Consider the following 20,528-nt stretch of genomic DNA (forward strand, 5'->3'; position numbering starts at 1 on the left):
AGCAGGAACAGGTCACAAAAGAAAGAGAAAGAAAAGAGAAACAAATAGAAAGGTTCTTACCTTTAGAGAGCAGCGCGGAGAAACTGGAAGTGGAGGTGGGACCCGAGCGGCTCGTTAGCCGTGTGTTTATAAAGTTAAAGCCAGCTGGTGACCACAGCTGCAGGAGCCGGTCGGGGAACTTAAAAGAGCTGAGGGCTGCCCCGGAGGAGAGAGTGGAGGAGGAGCGCTCGTGAGGGAAGCACTCTCTGAGTCCCCGCGGAGCAGAGGAGTGTGGGGGCTTGCAGCTGGCAGCCCCAGTGGAGAGAGCAAGACCCCGCAGGGGGAGGTCGTCGCCGGCAGGCAAGCAGGGGGCGAGAAAGCAAGGTCAAGGTGTGGAGGCCGAGGAGGATTGGAGAACACTGAGACCTGGAGGAGAAACCCTCACAGGATAAGAAGAGGCAGCAGGATCCAGATCACCAGGCCAGGTGGGATCACAGAGGGCATGGACGGCCCCAAAGAAGAGCTGAGGGGGAGACGCGCTGAGGGGACACACCAAGAGCACAGTAGGCTGACCCCAGACCAAGATTAGGTGGGTTGATGCCTGAGAGATGGCAGCAGCGGGGCAATAGAGCAGACGGTAGCAGCAGGCATAGAAGGGGCAAAGGGCAGCCCTTAGTATCTGATGTTTCCTGCCAGGAATTTATTTTGTGTTTTGTTTGATTACCCACTGTTGGAGGGGAGGCGAGATATACAGCACTGACAGGGTGCAGCGGGGGTCAGAGAGGCAGCCGGTAGGAGGGGAGTATTTAGCTGGAATCCTAGATTCTACTGGGAAGAGGGCCCCAAGCCCCAACTATCAGAGGGACATGGCCGAAGACCATCGAGATCCATCTTGGTGTGGTGTAAGGGCGAGGTAGAGGGGAGGAGGAGCCTCGCAGAAGATCAATGTCCCATAGTCCGCAGAACGAGGAGCACCAATAGTCGATCCCCACCACTGTGGTAAGATCAAAGTTGTGGCGGGTGAGATTGGGGACAGACTGTTCGAGTCGACGACATCACCTTGCTGAGATCACAGGGATGGACAGGTGGACAACTTCGAACATCGGGGGGCGCCGGGCACGTGACCAGATGTTCGAAACCAGGCAGGTACACATGTTTTTTTGAAATAGCTGCCCAAACTGAATGTGTTTTACTACCTTCAGCACTCCAGTCTTTGACACTTTTAGTAAAATAATTACATTACACAATAAAATCTGCAACATATTTCACAGATATTTCCTCTGTGACAAATGGAAGAAGAGCTTATCAGTAATCAATGATAATATGAAGAGCACAGGAAAGTACCTAGATAGACAAGCCAAAACACAGAAGTGACGTACATATTTTAAAGAATACAAACTCATGGATACTCCAGAACTACAACTATAGTATAACGTTGATTCCATATATCTTACCACAATTTGTAAGACACAGAAAGTCAGAGCTTCTGATTATTGCAACGAGTGCATTTCAAAAGTGGTGAGATTCCAGACTTGGCAAGCTTTACTGGTGTATCACTTCCTTGCTAAAATGGTCAAATAGCCCTAAGTCAACAAGTGTCGAAACCTTAAAGGTAGTTGCATTGCCAAAACTGCTAAATCTAAGTGCTACTTGGCTTGAAGAGTTTGGGTTCTAGTTAGATATAGAACTGGAATAAATTGAGTAATTGTATGACATTTGAAATGCATCTCAAAAGCTACTAAATTGGTTAAATAATTATTTTATGGAAAAATTCAAACAGCTGAAGAGCTGAATGAGAAAATTTGAATAATGAAGTCTAATTCTCTACAGTTGCAGATACACATTCATGTTAGGTCAGGTAAGGTCTTCCAGGATGCCTACTCTGGCCCTATTGGATAGGTATCAAGATGGGGCCTCTGGGCATAAGTATGAAGAAGATGCTTCTAGAAGGTGAGCAGTCTCTGTAGTTAGTACCTACTCTTAACAACCTTGGCATCTGAATGTTTAGAAGACTTTATATATGCTTGGGGGATAGATTTTTCCCTTAGTTTTCTGATGAATTATGAAAACTTTCCCTGAAACATTAACAACTGTTTGGTTTTTTTTAATGAATTTCTCTCTCTTTGCCCAGCTAATATTATATGACAGCAACCTCTCTTGTATTCCAATAATTTTGGACTGTGAAAGATGCTAGTAATTGTAAAAAAAGAAACGTGAGACATACAAATGGACTTAAAAGCCCACATGTTGTATAAAAAATTGAAATTTAATGGCAAGCAAACAGCAAGACCCAAAGGGTCTCTGTTGAGTTAAAAAAAAAACTTTCATATTTATTACAGGGCTCTATCTACAGATTAACTTTCTGTGCTCAATATTTATTATTGTTTCATCAGCCTTGAAATGGGAACTGCAATTGCTTTGATAAATGGATTTAGAGGTTATTTAGTTTCACTCTACTTTCTGTAAGCAGTCATGTGTCCTCTGTTGAAATGCTATTTTGTAGCTCCAAAAAGCTCCTTAGTAAATCACAACCTATACCTTTTTGACTCCCAAGACAGTGGTATATTAGGGGTGTTAGTCTTTTCCCCTCTTCTCTGGAAGACTAACCTACTTGCTTGGGGGAATATCCTGATAGTGGCTTTACAGTCAGAAAGAATCCCCTGATAATGAAACTTGTGGGGTGGCTATGGGAAGGATATACTTCCTTCATGACACTATTCTTGAGGAATATCCCTGGAAGCAACACGCAATAATTGTATCAGAGTTGTGCATGGGTGACACGGGAAAGATGCTGGGGTTATAAACTTTAATGCTTAGTGCATCCTTCTGCTCTCCCACAGAGGTATTGTGTAAGGAGGGACTGTTCAGGTTACTCAAGCAATTCGCCTGATGATGACACTTTGGAGAAATTCAGGACCTCTGAATGTTTGGTAGTAATGGTCCCTCTTTCCACAATGTGTGCACCTTCACAACACACAGTACTTTAGATGGGCACCAAGTTTAAGGCTCACTTGGGAAAAAAAGTTGGGAATTCCATTTTGCTTCTTCTAATTTTTCTTCTTGCTAAATTTACAGCTGCTTTGTTTTGCTGCTGTAGAACTAAGACATTTTTGTCAGTATATTCCAGGACTTCATTTTGTAAGAGTTAACATTTAGATCAAAGCAATAAGTTTAAGCATAAATGACACCGCTACTTTTTATGTTACTATTTTTTCTTGCTAAAGATGATCAAAAGCCACAATAAAAGTGATAGACCATGCTGCACTAGAACACTGGATTTTTATTAAAATCAGTATCAATTACACTTTTTCAACACTCTTTGGAACACATAGTGTTCTTTAATCTTGTACCAGATCTTATCACTAGGTTCATTGAGAATATTTTTGTCGACCATCCAACTCATTTTAAGTAGCTAAACGTTCAGGTTTACTACCTGAGATTTTAGGACTGATCTGGTCTTACTGAATAGTTGTCTTGTTTAGGGAATATTAGGAACTTTAGTGCCTTGGCTAGATAAGTATTAGCTAAAAGCCATATATTTTTACTGAAATTTATCCATGCTTTTTGCAACAGGAGGTAAACAGGCTTTGTGAGGGAGCTCCCTAAATTTCACTCTTCTTCTGTTCTGTAAATAGGTCAGAGGACCAGCAGTGCAGCACGGCCATGATTGCAGTTCTGACTTCCGAGCTGGAATAACAGCTATCCTTTAGTGTACCCTCTGTATGGCCATGAAGTGCATGGAGCTAAAAATGAGGAACCAGTAACTTTCCGTAACTTGCTTCCATTTACTGTTACATACTACCTCCTCTAGAGCTGATGGAGAACCTACTCTTGTTATGTATGTAAAAGCTGACAACTCTCTGAATATTTATTTTCTGTAACTCTTTTTGTATCCATCATCATCCAGAATTATCCTTCCCTATACCATCCATTGGAGTGAATTTCAGGTCATGGTCCTGAAAACGTTTTTGTACATGCTTAATTTATGAACATTACATGACCTCAGCATATTTACTGACTTGCATCTAGTTAAGATGGCTATATTAGACTGGCTGTACCTGATCTTGTCTGATTAGCCCAAGTTAACAGGAATGGGCCCAACTAATACTTCGATGGGAGACTACCTGGGAATCTTGGGGGCCATAGGCAGCTCTTGCAACAAGCTAAATGTAATCTTAAATGCTTGCAGAATCAGGGTCTTTATTAGTTTGCTTTTAAATAAGAGAGAAAGTTAGTTTTTATGAACTGTTAAATCCTCCTGAGGATGTAAATTAATTTGATGCATCAGATTATAGGACTGGGGCCCCCGTTTTATCAGGAAACTAAATAGAGCCTGAAATGTCATGCACTTTGGCTGGGTTCATTTTTTCTGTTGCATATTGCTTTCTACCCTCCTTTATTGGTAGTATATTTCTAACCCATAGCAAAATTTATGTTTTGAAGAACATTATGGTAACGTGACATTGCAAATTTTCTTTTTTTACAAACCTGTATAATTCTATCTTCCTCCCTCCATCATGTTTAATGTTTTTAAGTTATTTTGGACCAAAATTCACTATTAGTAGCAGTAAATTGCTGCAGCTATGTATTATTACTGGAGTGGTATATGCTCACGTTAGCAGAAAGTTAGGCTCTGTATTGTTTTCTTTATAACAATAGCATTAAGCCCTATAGTTAATAGCACTTAATCATAGGATCCATGATTCCCTTTACACAATGTTGCTAAATATGCTCAGCAACTGAAAACCAGTAACACTTTTAAATGAGCCCTCAAAGAATCCTCAGAAATGTATTCCTTAGACCTTTAAATCCTACTTTCAGTGCAAAGACAGATTGTCAGTGCAATAAATTAAAGTTGCCTTACTGCAGCTTTTTTGTCCAATGTTCTATCACAGGACCATATTAATATTTTATTCCCTTTAATATTATTACATGATGCAGGCTTTATTTAAATGGATTTGACGGGCCTCTTGGTTGGCTTGACAACCAGAGGGAAAAATTAATGTTCTGCATTTAATCTCAGCTCAAGGCGCTAAATTATTTTGGAGGTCGAAGCCGTCATGCATATCATGCTAAATTATTGAATGTAATAACTATTATCCAGCTGTCTATTTATAGATTTTTTAAATTGTTGTTTACTTCATGCATCTTGAGCTAATTTTTAAATGAATGTCTCTTGAGTTTTCCTCACCTGGTACAGTACTACTGTATCTCACTACTATAGTACTGGAGGTCATTTAACCAGCAATAGAAATGGGTATGATGGAATCAGCAATATTCAGAACTATTGATATATGGCCTTTATGTTGATGAACTGCAAATTGTACACAGTCTGGATGAAACATACAATCTTGCTAGTTTTGTTCAAATATATTTAACTGAAGTTTATCATGAGAAATGATTTATTTTCTTCTTCGTAATTTTATGGCAAGGACGCAGAGCCAAAAGGAAAGAATATACTATCAATATACAACTTGCTGAGAAGATAATAAAAACCAGATTTAAAGCACTAGGACAGTGCATTATTACCTTAAAAATACAATACGCTTTATAAATATGTACTGAAGAATAGACTGAACTATAAAATGTTAGTGGCTGTTTAAAGAATGTTACAATGGGAACTGTGGTAGTAAAGTTCAAGATAATATGTTTATTTTCACTGTTGAGGGTATATGTTTTTGCAGGTCTGAGTCTCCCTTCCTATCTTAATCTGTAATGCTGAGTTATGTCAAGAGCAGTTTGGAATGCATATACTAGATACACTGTTGTAGGGTCTGAAGCCTGTTTGAGGGAGGTTTCTCAAGCAAAATTGATTTTTAGGCATGTGTGTATTATGTCCTCACATCTTGGGTTGCATCTTCTCTTTCCTGTCATAAGAACTGTCTCGTCTCTGCCATCTTTCTTCTTCCATTTCTTTTTTGCAGGAAAATAGGAAGTGCTTTAGATGCATTCTCTGAATGAGCACACTCTGTATGTTGCTTTATGAAGTTAAGCTTCTCTAACTGTTTTCTTTAAAGCAACATCAGTCATGACCAATGGGCCGTAAGGATGAGCTACAGGCTGGAAGACTTTTTTTTTTCTCTTAATGAGTAAAGATGGGCCAGAAATATTCCTGTGTTTTCAAACGTAGCATACTGGAATGTGACAAATAAGGCTGGTGAGCATTGTAAAGCATTGCACGTGATCAGGCATATTTTCTTTCCTTTGCTTTCAGATTTTTGATGGGGAGAGGGGGAAACATTGGTCTAGGACTCTAGGTTCTCTTATATGTAATAAAATAAAATGGCTTCCACATTTTCTGCCATAACATTCCTGTGATCAGCCTAATCTCTTTAATACCTCACCATTCTGACAATCCAATAATGTATTGTATGTCTTCCTGCTCCAAAGTCTACACAAAAAGATGGGTCTTACAGTATGTCCTGAACATCAATAGTTTTGAGATAATTTATCTAAGGCAGGAACATGTTCCAAAGTTGAGTGCCCACTGGGGGGAAAAAAAGCTTTTTTACCTACAGGAAAGTCTAATGCAGATACCTCTTCTGATCACAGCTGCAGCAGAACAGTGCAAGGAAAGAGGAAGTCTTTTTCAATTAGACAGTTTTCCAGACCACTGTTTTCAAATATATGCATAAACCCTAATCCACTGCCATTACACCTGAGAGCCTTTGCAGCAGAAATTTTATTATTATACTACAGCTGCAACTAGGATTGGAGTGGTAGAGACTCTACAAACACAGAGCATGAGAAACTTCCTGACCTGTGTTGCTTATGCCAAAAATAGTGAACTAGTAGAAAAGAAAACAGGCATGGAGAAGTGAGGTAACTGGTTCAGGATCACCCTGTGTGTCATCAGCAAATCTGGGCATAGAACCTGTAACAGGGAGACTAGCTCTGACCCTGTTATGAAGATGGCTACAGACTATACTTACCAGGAGTCCAGAAAGCATGGTGCCAGGAGATGACATCATCAAGCTAAGTCATGCCATTTGTAGACCCTCACATCTGAAATACGAAGAGAAATTGACAGCTGGAAATGAATGAAGACCAGGAAGCAGTGAAAAGCGGCAGTCAGCACACTGCATTCCTTGGAAGGGGACGGAGTGAGAGAAGGCAGCTGAGCAGGGCTGTGAAAAATCTGTGTGGAAGTGCAGAGCTTCATTATAAGTATATAGAGAAAAGAGAAAGTTGTTACTCGGAAGAAGTGGAGGGGATTTACCAGCACGTGAGAAAGGTGAGCCCTCTTCTTTATGCCAGGAGGAGCAACTGATCTGGAGACCATGGATTGGAAGCTATGAGAGATTGATAGAAGAATGGACTTCGAAAGGATCTAGGCCAGAGCCAGCTCACCTAACCTAGTGACTTTGATACCATCTACATTGATTCTAAGTGAATAGGGCTTTTGTGTGTGTGGCAATACCAGTACTACTCTAATAAATCTGTGAGATACTTACAACTCTTGGTTTATATAATAATGACCCTTCTTTTGTTTACTAATTTCTAAATTCTCCCATCAAGGCGTGGCAGATGAGTTGTCGCAAGGAGGACCACTGGCATATTTCCCAAGCACATAAGGAAGATTATGAAACCATCAGGATTCCTGATACAGAACCCAAGTGCCAGGCACCTCTTCTCCTCTTTTATCCGCTGGAACACCCTATGTGATATATTTGTGGTTTTTGTGTGCCTATGACATTTGCTGTGAGCAGCATTCATTGACTTAGTTTTTTTGATTCTTGTAACCCACTTTCATCAAAATAATCCCTAATTTTTAATTAGCCAGCATACCTACTACATGGTGCATTTCACAGCTCTCTACAAGGTGGACACTCACCATGTCTCTGTGATTTTTAAGGTCACATCGGTTTGGGTAGGCTTCAGCATTGTCTTTCTCCCTGGAATTCCTCCTGGTAAAGAGCTTCTTTTGTTGCTTCTGCATGGACATAGCACTTCTTCAAGTAACACCACCTGCTCAAATCCTCAGGATTAGTCATGGACATTCTCTCCTCAACTCCAGATATCTCAGTTGCTTAGTCACATCATTTCCCATACATCTGACAGTGTGAGCACACTACTACTTACCTTTCCATGGAAATGTAAGAGCTGAAGATAAGCAGTGCATTCTGCAAAAGGGATTCTAAAAAAATTACCAGTACTCTGTACTTCAGCTAGCATAAGACACATGCAGACCTTGATCAAACAACAGAACAGCTATACACCCTTTTCTGCTCTTGCGTGTCATTGAGATTTATTCAAATCTTCTACCGTGTCCAGAATTTCCGCTACTGCACATAGTTTCCCTACCAAATCATGGGGTCATTCTTCATTTCTTTCTCCCCCCTTTACTTCCCCCCCTCTCAAATGGCTGGTGAAAGAGCTTTCTTTTCATAAAGTTACAATTTCCTTTGTTAGGTGACCCCCTTCCCGTCTCTGATCACCCCCAAATGATCCATATATCACAAAAGGTGATTTGTTGATTATTTGCCAGACCAATTGAAAAGAATTTTTGGCTTAAATCAATTATTTTTAACCGGAACTACTTCCATGTGAATGGAAGGTAACCAAGGTTTAACAATGTTCTGCTGTTCGTCCCATGTCACTAACTCTTAGAACTTTGGTTCAAAATGGAGGTAAAAGGATAGTAGACAAGCTTTAAAACCAAAATGGTGTTTGTACTTTTACAGAAAAATATACAGAGAATTCACAGTTTGAAACTGGAATTCATAAATTGATTATAGACTGAATCAAGAATTCATTGTTGTGCATATGTCATTGTGTATTTGTAAAAGGTTGATTAAAAATGTATGTCTAAGGACAGCTTGGAATCATTATCTGGGCACAGTAGGCAAGTCTAAAGTTTTTTGTGCAGTGTTTCTATCATTCCATCTCCTCCAATGTATTAATATGACATGATAATCCACTTAACAGGGAATGTCTTTGCAAGTAAAAAGTGGTGCATTTTTTAGTCTTGTTAGCTCAGCTGACTGGACTTAATATTATTTAATAGATTCCACACTAGTCCACAGCTTCGCCAATTAACATATATTTTGACTTGCTAGCCTGTCTTGGTGGAGGTTTTAAGCCCACTGAATTAGGCTAATGTGATTGATAAACATGCCCATTTTTGCCCTTAACAGTTTTGTCCAGATGTACAGGGGCATGTGCTTGCAATGGCAAAAATAGTAGCGGCACAAATTTGCTTTGGTGAGGGATAAATTGTCTCACTTTAGGCAAAATGCCCTTGCCTGGCTCCTCCCAGCTCCTGGTGTGCTGGAGGAGCCAGTTCACAACTGCAGGAATGGAGATGCCCTGATCAGCAGCCAGTGTCTCCCTGGAGGTCCAAGCTTTCATGCCTTCTGGCTCAGGCCCTTGTTGTGTACACTGCACTGCTTTTTTCCTGGCATTTTTGTTTGCTACTGGGATTTCCTGGTATCAAATTTTGACCCTGAGCTGCAAATTTTGGCCCTGCTCTGCATGTTTTATTGTTCCTCTCTTGCAGTTTGTGGCTCTGCAAAGAGGTTTGCGGCGCCACAAGCTGCATGTGCCTGCATATCTGGATGCAGCCAACTACAGCAATGGGAAGAATAAGTTGGAAGGCAGAAGGATACTGGAGGATGCTAATTCTGTTGAAGCCAATGGCAGTTTTGCTATTGGTTTCCAGATGAGCAGGATCAGAACCATAGTAAAATAACATGATTTGGGCAGTGTGTGGATTTAAGCACTGGGCACAAAATTGGAACAGGCTTTGATATTCCCACCCTGTAAGACCAATTGGCATGCACTGGTACATGACCTGAGGTATGGTATATCATAAACCTGGTTCTGCTTAAAAACAACTGATAACCAATAGAACAACTAATAACCATAGAACACGAATGTCTGTATAGTAGCTGCAGAATTTCACTGACCTTAATATAAAGCACTTAATAAAGCTGCCAGAGTTGATACATGTTAGTCATAATTTGTTTCAAAGCAAAACCCCAAGTGCAACTTTGATTTCTTTAATTTTGGCAGCATTCTGTAGTCCTTCTGTGGGCTGCCAGTTTTCTCTGTCCCTGGCAATTTGAATTAGTTATACCTGAAGAGAAGTGATAAGTGCAGTATGTGTTTGATTAAATGTTCTTTCCCCTTAAAAGGAATAAGCATGCAGTTGACTCTAAACTACTTTCCAGCATCACTATTACAAGACATATCTACCTTTTCACCCTGTGTCTGAAAATCAGTTTTATTTTGATTCAGAGCTCCTCAGATGAGGATTTTAAAATTAAAACAATTATGACCTCTTTGTAGCTTGAATGGCTTGAACAGGAAGCAAGATCTCTATAGATCATTAATTTATATTGTTGTAATACTACTGAACAGTTCTGGCTTGCTCTTTGGTACATTCCCAAGAAGGAATTATTTTTCTCAGGTAAATACCACCTGTCAAGAGCACAAGTGAGAAAGTAGATCTATGATATCAAGGCAACTCAAAAACTCATAGGCGTGTTAGACATAACGCACTGACTAAGCAGCCTAAAACTATCCTTTGATTTAAATGGGAAACTCTGGACTGAGCATTCTAAGCATTGCATCCTAATTTAATTCTTGTAATATTTAAGTACCTTAAGCTGTTTTTCCAATGCTTTGCTGTTATGATTATATGTAATGTTTCCACATTTATCCAGTATAGACCCAGGAATTAAAAAAACATCAGAGGGCAAAAGTGCTTACTTACAAGCTTTATTAATAACACTATTGTTCTTTTACTATAGCATCTGGAAGCCCTAAATGAGATTAGGGTCTTTCTTGGATTTAGAGTTCTACAGATGCTTTGTGGGAGTTTATAATTTAACTGGAGTGAGGGAGTGCTGTTATCTCCTTTTTGGAAGTAGGAAACTAAGATACAGAGAGACTTCCCTGAAGTTACACAGGAAGCTTTATGATACTACAAAGATATGAACCAATACTGTCTGAATTCCAGGCAAGCATCCTGAAATACCTTCACCATATTGCATTTCTGTGCAGCAACTATTCAGTAGCACAACATGGGCGCCTTCATTAATGTGCCAAATATTGACATTTTTATATGTAGGTACATGGTACATTTTGCATATGTTTTTTTTAACCCCTGGTGTATTTAGTAAGTTAAGTAGAAACCTGAATGTATTTATTGCAATAGCAAAAGATAAAAGCATGAGTTTGTTCTTTTTTCCCCTTCAAACCCTCATTTGGTATTAAACAAATGAAAATTCATATGAATCATATTCATGGCCTCATTTTCACCTATAGAGAGTGATAAGAATTTTCACATTTACTGCAATATATTTCCTTTTCCTTTTTTGTACTGTTTTTAATAACATTAAGCAATTACTTCTGGCATATGGGAGAAGGATGTTTGAGTGACAGAAGACCATGAAAAAGGATTAAGAAGGTAGCTGCCTAAGTATTTCAATGGCATGTATATTTAAAAAGTATTATATTCCTGTATAAGCAATTCTACTGCCACAATTTTTTAAAGCTACCTTCATCATTTCCTAATAATTTCACATCACATTTAGAAAGTTTACCTATAATTCTGAGCCTGAAGAACAACATTTACTATGCTTTCATTCTATGATAATGGTCTTGGAAAGCTGCCTTGCTTTTTGTTGACTTATATTTAAAGTGCAGCCGCGTGCTGAAAAGCATATGTGAATACGGCACCTACTTTCTCATCAGATTTATCTCATCAGATCAGTCATCTTATATTTTTACTGCTGCTTAGTCTTAACACTGTTGAGCTAATGCAGCTGGGAAATGAACAACGATGACTCTAGGCCTTCTGTTTATCATCCAGCTTTTAGTAAGGAAATGGAGTTACCCATTTACACATGGCATAAGTTCAAGGAAGAGATGACTGAACTAATTAAAGCCAAACATGTAAGGTGGTGTAACAGCTACCTTAATCTGTTTTATCCAACAGAGCCTCTTGTCTTCTGATGGGATTCTCATTTGTTCAGTGACATTGCCTTCATATTACCTATAAATCACACAAATGAGCCATATTAGGACTCGTGTAGATGAAACAGGGGCCCTAAACTGAAGTGGTGGGTTTTAAGAAACACCACTTCAATTTAGGTCTGATTAAACCCCCATGTTGTGCACACACCCTGCTAACTTAACTGCCTCTCTGGCAGGGAGGGGAGGACAAGCGGTCAGCATGCAGAGTGGTCCCTGGGCTGGGGGGAGGGTGGGCGGCTCGTGCTTCCCTCTGCGGCAGCTGTGCCCCCGCCTCCCCAGGTGGCACTTGCCTGCAGGCACCCGGCTCAGGTGATCCCGGGGGGCACTACAGCCACAGAGGGAAGCACCAGGCCCCTGCGCACCTCAGGCAGGCTTGCTCGGGGGGGAGTGAGGGGTTGGGGAATCAGGCTTGCCACTTTTCTTGGGCGAAGCTGCTTTCCTGGGCTGCAGTCAGGCTGCCTGCAGGGCTGTGGAATCGCACGGAGCCTGGTGCTTTACTCTCTGGCTGTAAGGGCAGCAAACTAAAACTAAAAGGAGTCACTTAAGGCGCATTACGCCACCGAATTTCCTACAGCAGCTGGAATTAATGCACAATACACCGCATGCAAACATCAACAGCATTAAAGTGGTGTAAAAGCATTTAAGCTGCTTTAAAGTGTTGTGCGCACATGCCTCTCGTTTCGTCTACACACAACCCTAAGAATTTGGCCCAGTAAGAAGCATCAGATTTTAGCTTCCATTGCTTCATAAGTCTTTCAGTAAGTCTGCTTGATCGGAAGGGTAGTGGCTTGCCAGTAGCCAGGGTTATAGCACTGATTGATTTCTTCATTTATCTCATTCATTGTGTTTAGATGCTTATCTTGTGGGGGTCATCTGACCCCAGCAGACTTCCTGCCTATGGCAGGGGGCCTGGACTTGATGATCTTGAGAGGTCACTTCTAGCCCCTAATGTTTATGGATCTATTTTAATTTTCTCTTTACAGTTCAAAAACATATTTAACAAATAAGAAATTTGCTTCTTATGGTTAAGTTCTACCTGCTTTGCCTCAAGGCTTTGTGTTTTTCTGATCTTTCAAAAGGCCATACTTCTTGTTGCATCTATTGGTACTAAAACAGTTTAATTCAGGGGTTCTTATAAACAAGATATTTACAGGAAGTGATATATAGAGACAGATGTGAAATCCCTCCCTTCTTCTGGTTAGTGATTCAAGTGTTTTCTTTCACTATTATTAATAATTGTGGCAGGACTAGAGACTGGATCTGAAGCTTGCCTTGGCTACAGATTAATTTGAACTACTGTACTTAAGGACAAGCTCTGGCTAATTTCATTAAAGGAATGAAAATTTGAAACTCTCCAACCTGGATTTCATTGTTTGCTCTTTAGTTCCCATATCTCAAAGCTTTCTGTATCTGTCACTCTCAGTCAGTGGGCTGTGGAGATGCCATGAGACAGCGGTAGGGATCACAGCCAGCTTTTCTGGCCTACAAATCTCCAGCACCAGGCTGCCACCTGCACTAATTCTGGCATAGAAGCAGCAGGTCCACTTTAGTGTGGTGTTGTGAGTGAGTAAATTAGCTCAGGTGCTGTGCCATGGGAATGCAGCATATCTGATAAGTCAGGGGTGGGCAAAATATGGCCCACGGGCCAGATTCGACCCGCCAAGCACCTCCCTCTGGCCCACAGAGCCCCTTCAAAACCTACGTAATGGCGGCTGCCTCTCGAAAAGCCTCCGGCGGTACCAGCCGCAGGCTGCAGCACCCCTCGGGCTGTTTCCTTTCGTTCTGGTTGCGAGGCAGCCAACCCTGACCTCAGCTTGCCCCAGCTGGCCTCGCGCTGCCCCTGACTCAGGCCACGTTTGCAGCTTGAGAGGGCAGGGCGGGGCGGGCCAGGGCCAGAATCCGTGGTGCCGGTGCGGGGGAGCAGCGTCTGGGCCATGTGCTTTGCTGCACGGGACTGGAAAGGGCCCTGCCCTGCAGATAACCCCAGGAAAGTGGCTGCTGGGCAGGCTTTCCCCGTGCTGTGCTGTGCCGCTCGGGCCATGCAGGGTAAGACTGGGTCGGTACTGGGGAAGGGAAGCAGCAGCTGGGCCGCAGCTCTGGCCCAGTCAGCACCAGGAAGGAGAGGTGGTGGCGGAGCCGGGTGTCGCTCGGGACAAGATGAGCCCAGCTGGAGCATCAGGGGCTCAGCTGCATTGTCCTCTACCTGCGCTGGTCAGTCCCAAGCGGCACATGGCTCCACCGCCGCTTCTGCTGGCTGGTGGAGACCTGGTCGGGCTTGCCCCATCCCCAGCAGCACGTGGGAGGCTGACTTCAGCCGCATGCTGCTCCGGATGGGGCGGACCAGGCCGGGTCTGCATCGGCCAGGAAAGGCGGCATGCAGCCGAAGTCGAATCCTCACGTGCTGCTGGGGACGGGAAGAGCCCGGCCGGGTCTGCACCAGCCAGCAGAAGCGGCGGTGGAGCCGTGTGCTGCTTGGGACAGGACGAGCCCGGCCGGAGTGGCAAGGCCTCAGCTGCACTTTCCTGCACCGGTCAGTCCCGAGTGGCACACAAGCTTTGCCACCACTTCTGCTGGCTAGTGCAGACTTGGCTGGGCTTCTCCCGTCCCCAGCAGCACGTGAGAAGCTGGCTTCAGCCGCATGCTGCTGGGGACAAGGGGAGCCTGGCCGGGTCCGCACCAGCCAGCAGAAGCGGCGGGGGAGCCTTGTGCTGTTCGGGACTGACCGGTGCAGGCAGGGGGAAAGTGCAGCTGAGCCCCTGCTGCTCTGGCCGGGCTCGTCCCATCTCGAGCAGCACACGGCTCTGCTGCTGCTTATGCTGGCCAATGCAGACCCCACCGGGCTTCTCCTGCCCCAGCAGCACATGAGGAGCCAGCTTCAGCTGCATGCCGCCTTTCCTGGCTGGCAACCTGGCCAGGTCCATCCCATCCGGAGCAACATGCGGCTGAAGCCAGCCTCCCGGGTGCTGCTGGGGACGAGGTGAGCCCGACCGGTGGGCACTGAGCAGCAGAAGCGGTAGTGGAGCCTCCTCCTTTTGGGATCAGCTGGAACAGGTAGGGGAAAGTTCTGGGGCAGGTCTGATGCCCCTGAAACTCCACTTCTGAGGCAGGATGTTAGAGGGGTCACAACCACTTACTACTTGGTAAGTTGTGCAAGGGGAGGGTCTCCTGGTGGCAAAGGTCGGGGCGGGACTTCTGGTCCCAAGATGTTAGCCAAGGGGTGGGGCAACTGAAGGGGCGGCGCTACCCATGTGGCCCTCAACAGCTCGCCAAAACTCATCAAGTGGCCCTCTGCCCGAAATAATTGCCCGGCTCAGTGATAAGTGGACCCTGGGTAAGGTAGGTATAAGAGCTGTTTGTGGACCTGAGGAGATATTGGTTGCAGAGTGACAGGCAAGATAAGAGGCTCGTGATTTTGTGGGGTACTGGTGACTATGGAACTGTAGGAAGATGCAGTTACGCGTGTGCAGTAACCAGAGAGATCAGGCCCATCCTAATTTGACATTTTACTAAAACAAATTGATGCAGATTCTCCACTGCAGAACATCATCATACCTGTGTTGAAATCAGTGGAACTATTGTATGTCCATTACAACAGAGCAGAGGTTGGGCCTACTGTTTTCCAACACGTGGCTGCCGCTGATTCAGATTGTGATGGAGTATCATTTTGCTTTGATATCAAACAGAGCTAGGTCATCAGATATTGAAAAAGAAATATGTACAGACATTTAGAATCTTTTGCCTAAAATAAAGGTTTCCATGAAATGTTTTTGGTGGTTCATAGTATTTTAGGTTAGGACTCAGCTCTCTTGCTGAGCCCCCCACATACTGAGGGTTCCACACGGTGCCCCTCTCACATTGGGGGCTCAGGTGGCCATAGCCATGCCTGTCCCCAACTCTCCTCCTCAGGGTCTTGAACCTCCACAGGGCTCAGGTGGTTTTGGCTACACCTGACCTCCAACTCTCTTCTTTGGGGCTTGCACCCCCACAACTACCTCCAGCGTACACAACCCACCCAAAGGTGAGGGCTAGGGTTTAAGGCACCCCAACCCGCCTTTCACCAGGCGGGTCACTGGCCTGGCATTTTCTGGGGGCTCCTGCACCATTGGGAGCCCCACTAGGCCACCCACTCCCAGCAGGGTGTAGTTTCCGGTCATAACCAGGACCAGGAGCCTCCTACCATCCCCTACAGCTCCTTCCTTACCTCCAGATGAAACTCAGCAGCCCTCAGGCCAAGCAATATTGTTGCCTCTCTTCCAGCAGCCAAACTGCCTTGTTTATATAGGCAGCCCTGAGCCTAAACTGGCTGCCCTCATTAGACGCCTAGAGGCTGCCAGCTCCAGGGCCTTAAAGTGGCAGGCACACAGTGCCCTGCCACAGTCCCATTAATTAATTTCAGTAGCACAGTCATGGGGTAAGGTGGTAGTAGTGGAAGTATAGGTATCTGAATTTTACCTTCTGTAGTGGGAATTACTAGGGCTCCATTTAGATTTTGTTCAACAACAGAAGCCCTGAGTAGGCAATACCAGTGTAAACATAACATAATGCATATCACTAGGAGAAAGGATAATGTAAGACGAGAGCTCAGTTATTTAAACATTTGAAACAATGAAACCTGGAAAGACAGTGGAACATGACCTTGTCTGTTGATTCATATCAACTGGTGACCTTTCCAACTGAGAATTCTGACTGTCTGCTAGCAATGATTGCATCTAGTCAGATTGTTTCATAGCACTTTAAAATTCAGTGACCAATGAAATCAGAAAGGGGAAATCCGAAACATTCAGGTCAAATGCAGTCATCAAAAAATATGAGTTCTGAGCACGCATTAGGCTTGGTATTATGAGTTCAAGTTGAAAATAAAAGGTAAATAAAAGATAAGTGGAGCTCAAAGCATGGCATGAGGGCTGGATTCGGCTCATGGAATGAGTCATCTGGCCCATGGGGCTCCCTGTGGGTCTGGAAATTTGGTGGCTGGGGAGCAGGTGGAGCTGGTTCCTAGAGACGTGGCAATTAGCACTGCCACTCTTCCCCTGCCCCCAAATTTCTGGACTTGTGGGAAGCCCCATGGGCTGGATGACATGGCCCCAAATGCTGGATCAAGCTGACGCACAATGCCAGTCTGCAAGTGAACTAAGTGTGTGGGGTCAGACCTTGCACTCAACTTTGGATCCAGCATGCAGAGTCAGACCTAGAGTGCAGCCCCACATCTGGTGTTTGGCATCAGACATGGCATGTGGGGTCATCTGCATATGAACCCCACATGCTGGATTCAGCTCATAGATGTGGTTGTGCTCCACTCATCTGGCCTGCGCAGCCAAAAGACTGAGCACCAGTGTTTTGAGTAATGAATGAGGAAAAAATGGTTGGCAAATGTGACACTGGTGAATCTAGAGAAAAGGTGGATCAGAAAACCAAATAAGCATCTCACATGAGAATGGAAAGGGGCACTAGTTAAAATAAGAATAGATTAAAAAGGCTGAATGATATACACCAAGCTACAAACACCTCCTTTGCCTTGAACAACGGCAACAACTAGAATGCTATAGACTCATAGGGCGTGTGCAGATGAGCGTGCACGTGTTGAGATGCTGCAAGAGGCATGTGCAGGAACAAGTATGGGTGGGGCATGTGGGCCCTGCAGAAGGCCCCTGTGGGAGGGCTGTGGCCCTGTGGGGGAGCTGTATCCCCTGTGGGGAGGCTGTGGCCTCTGTGGGGGGCAGTCTGTGAACTGTGCAGGGGGCTGCACCCTGTAGGTGGCAGGGGATCCACCTCTCCTGAGCACCCCGCCCTCATAGTCCCTCCACAATCCACCTACACCTACCCACACATCCCCATCCCTCCACAGCCACCCACATCCCTCTACCCCACTTCCCACTCTGCTTTTGCAAACCCCACATCCCCCCAGCACACATAGTGCATGCCCAGCTGCCAGACAGGATGCGACCTGCTGGCAGGAGCTGTGGCTGTCCCCAGATTTTGGTTAGTGAAGTGGTCACAGGGAGCTCTAACTGTTCTATGGTAAGAAAATCAAAGGCAAACAGCAAAACATATAGGTATTTAGAATTCATTTTATTATGATGATGCAGACGCTGTTAGGCTTCCAAATTGCTTTAACACTAGATATATCAATAAAACCTTGCACGACTGATCACTGTCTCTCTGCGTCTCACTCTCTCTCTATATATATTGGTCTTTTGTTTTAATTGTGGAGGAACATGCATTTTGGGGTATTTTACAGTGACTTTTTTATCAGGGATTTTTCAGTTTTCAAATAGGGAACACCAGAAGTCCTGCTAGGGAGGCAAGTGGCAGGACCCTGGCCTAAGAGCTTGCACCTTGGACCCAGCTGGAGGTGGCTCACCACCTGTCCAGTTGGGGTCAGGAGGACATGCTTTGACAGTTCAAAGCAGGCCACCACACTGGGAACATCTTCCAGGCGATAGCTGTCTAGATGGCTGGGCAGGGGGCACACGTGGTAGTAGTGCCGCACAAAAGCCAACTCTGCAGCCACAGCCCATTGGCACCTGGCCCAGAGGGGCAGATGGCTCTACTGGCTGTGCAGTCCCCATCCGGGTTTGGCAGGTGCACAGCATGTCACAGCCAGGCAGCAGCCCCCACTGCCAGACTGCTGTAGTGGGTAAAGGGTGCAGAGAACTCTCAGGGTTGCTTCAGCAGTCCAGCTGGCACAAGGGGTAGTGTTGCCAGGTACCAATTGGCTGGGCCCAAGAAGTTCCTGAGAGCAAGTAGCCCTGAGCTACTTGACAGAGCAGATTTTTGTACTGATGGGGCCAGGACAGGGCAGCTTGGTACCGGCCCCAGGCTCTAGCTCCCCCCTGGCTGCAGATCCAGGAGGATCCAGGCAGGGTTGTTTTGCCCCAAGTGGCACAATTTGCCCCACACCAAAGTGCTCTGAGGGAAAAAGCCCCAGCTCAAATTTGCACCACTTCTTTTGAGCTGCTGTAAGCACATGTATTTGTATGTGTGGAAGTGCTCATAAAGGTCTGTTATATCCTTTGAGAATCCTGGTCCAATATTTTTGGTTTTGACATGGGATTGGGTTTATTCACAGTATACAAATTCTATTAAGTACCCCACTATTGGCCCCAGTGAAGACATTGGAGACATTGCCATTGACTTCATTTAGGCCAGGATTTCATCCACTGTGTCCAAATAAATGCCAAAGAAGGCTGCCAGGATGAGTGATTGATTTCTTATCAAGTGAAACCTTCTCTAAATAGTAATTTTATTAAATTAAATTAAGACAATTAACCAACCAACAGAAACAAACATTCACTTCTGAGCCAAATTTTCTATTGATGTGGAAAGACAAACTGCTATTGAATTCAAGAAATGTCCATCCATTATTGCACCGACAGAGAGGTTGACTTTTTAAGCTATGGCAATGCTGAGGTTGCACAGGTAAGCACACGCAAGTAAGAAGAATGGCAAACCTTTGACACCTTTTGCAAATGTAATATAAAAGATGTTCAGGTAAAGGTGTGACAGGATCTGAGGTGTGATCCACACAATTGTGCTTCCTGCCAAGCCACACACCGATGGTAAGAGGTGTGATTGTGGGATCCAGGAACAGATCCAGTTATGCCTTATTGCCAGTGAGGGACTCAAGTAGCAAGCCCTTGCGAGTACTGCAGCTCACAGGACTCCCAGCCACAGCAGTGCCCCATGCCCTGATGCTTACAGCCGCAGCATCACATGGGGTGCTGCCTTGCCTGGGAGTCCTATAATCTGTGGGATGGGAGCACCTGGCCTCACATTCAATTAATGGTGTGATAAGAAGGAGCCACAAAGTTATTACACATTTTTTGTGGAATAACTTTGTAGCTTATTCCTTGTTTTATCACACCTTTAATTGATTGAACATGTGGCTGGGTCACAACTTAAAATGTGATTAACTGCTTAATCAGCTCTTAAGTATAATGTGTGAATGGGGCTGCTAGTACGGCATCATCTATTTTTTATCAAATAATACAATATTCCATTTAACTGGTTAATTACTTTTATTTACCTTATATAGCCCCTATGTTTCTAATATCATTTAGAATATACTTTGCTTTATAGGTTTTAATGCATGAATTGATTTATTAAAAAATCTAAACCTGCAAATCTTCATTTCATAATAAAAATCTGTCTCAAATGTTAAAATGTTCCAGTGATACCTACTTAAAAGCCACACCAACTCAGCAAATTAATTGTTACCTTTCCTATCAGCTATATAATATTTAGTCCCAGTTTTTGAGAAACATTCTTCTTTTACTTCATAGACATTTAAAAATGGGGGCTATGATGATTTATAAAAAATTACACTTGATCTGTTGTTTATTAAAAGCTGCTTTTTTGTTTATTATGATCTCTAGCTTCATAACTCCCAGAGGCAGAAGAATGGAATATTTTTTTATCAGACTTTCCTTCAGTGATAGCCAGCTTTCACACAGCCCAACTAAGAAAACACTAGAGTTAGGAATAGGAGCAGCTGCTGGTTGCTCATCATTAGAGTTTGGATAAGAAGGGAATTATGAGAGTTGGAGTTTGGTGGACAGGAAGGAAGG

The sequence above is a fragment of the Crocodylus porosus genome, unplaced genomic scaffold (assembly GCF_001723895.1).
Source record: "Crocodylus porosus isolate Cpor-Errol unplaced genomic scaffold, CroPor_comp1, whole genome shotgun sequence".
NCBI classification, from domain to species: domain Eukaryota; kingdom Metazoa; phylum Chordata; order Crocodylia; family Crocodylidae; genus Crocodylus; species Crocodylus porosus.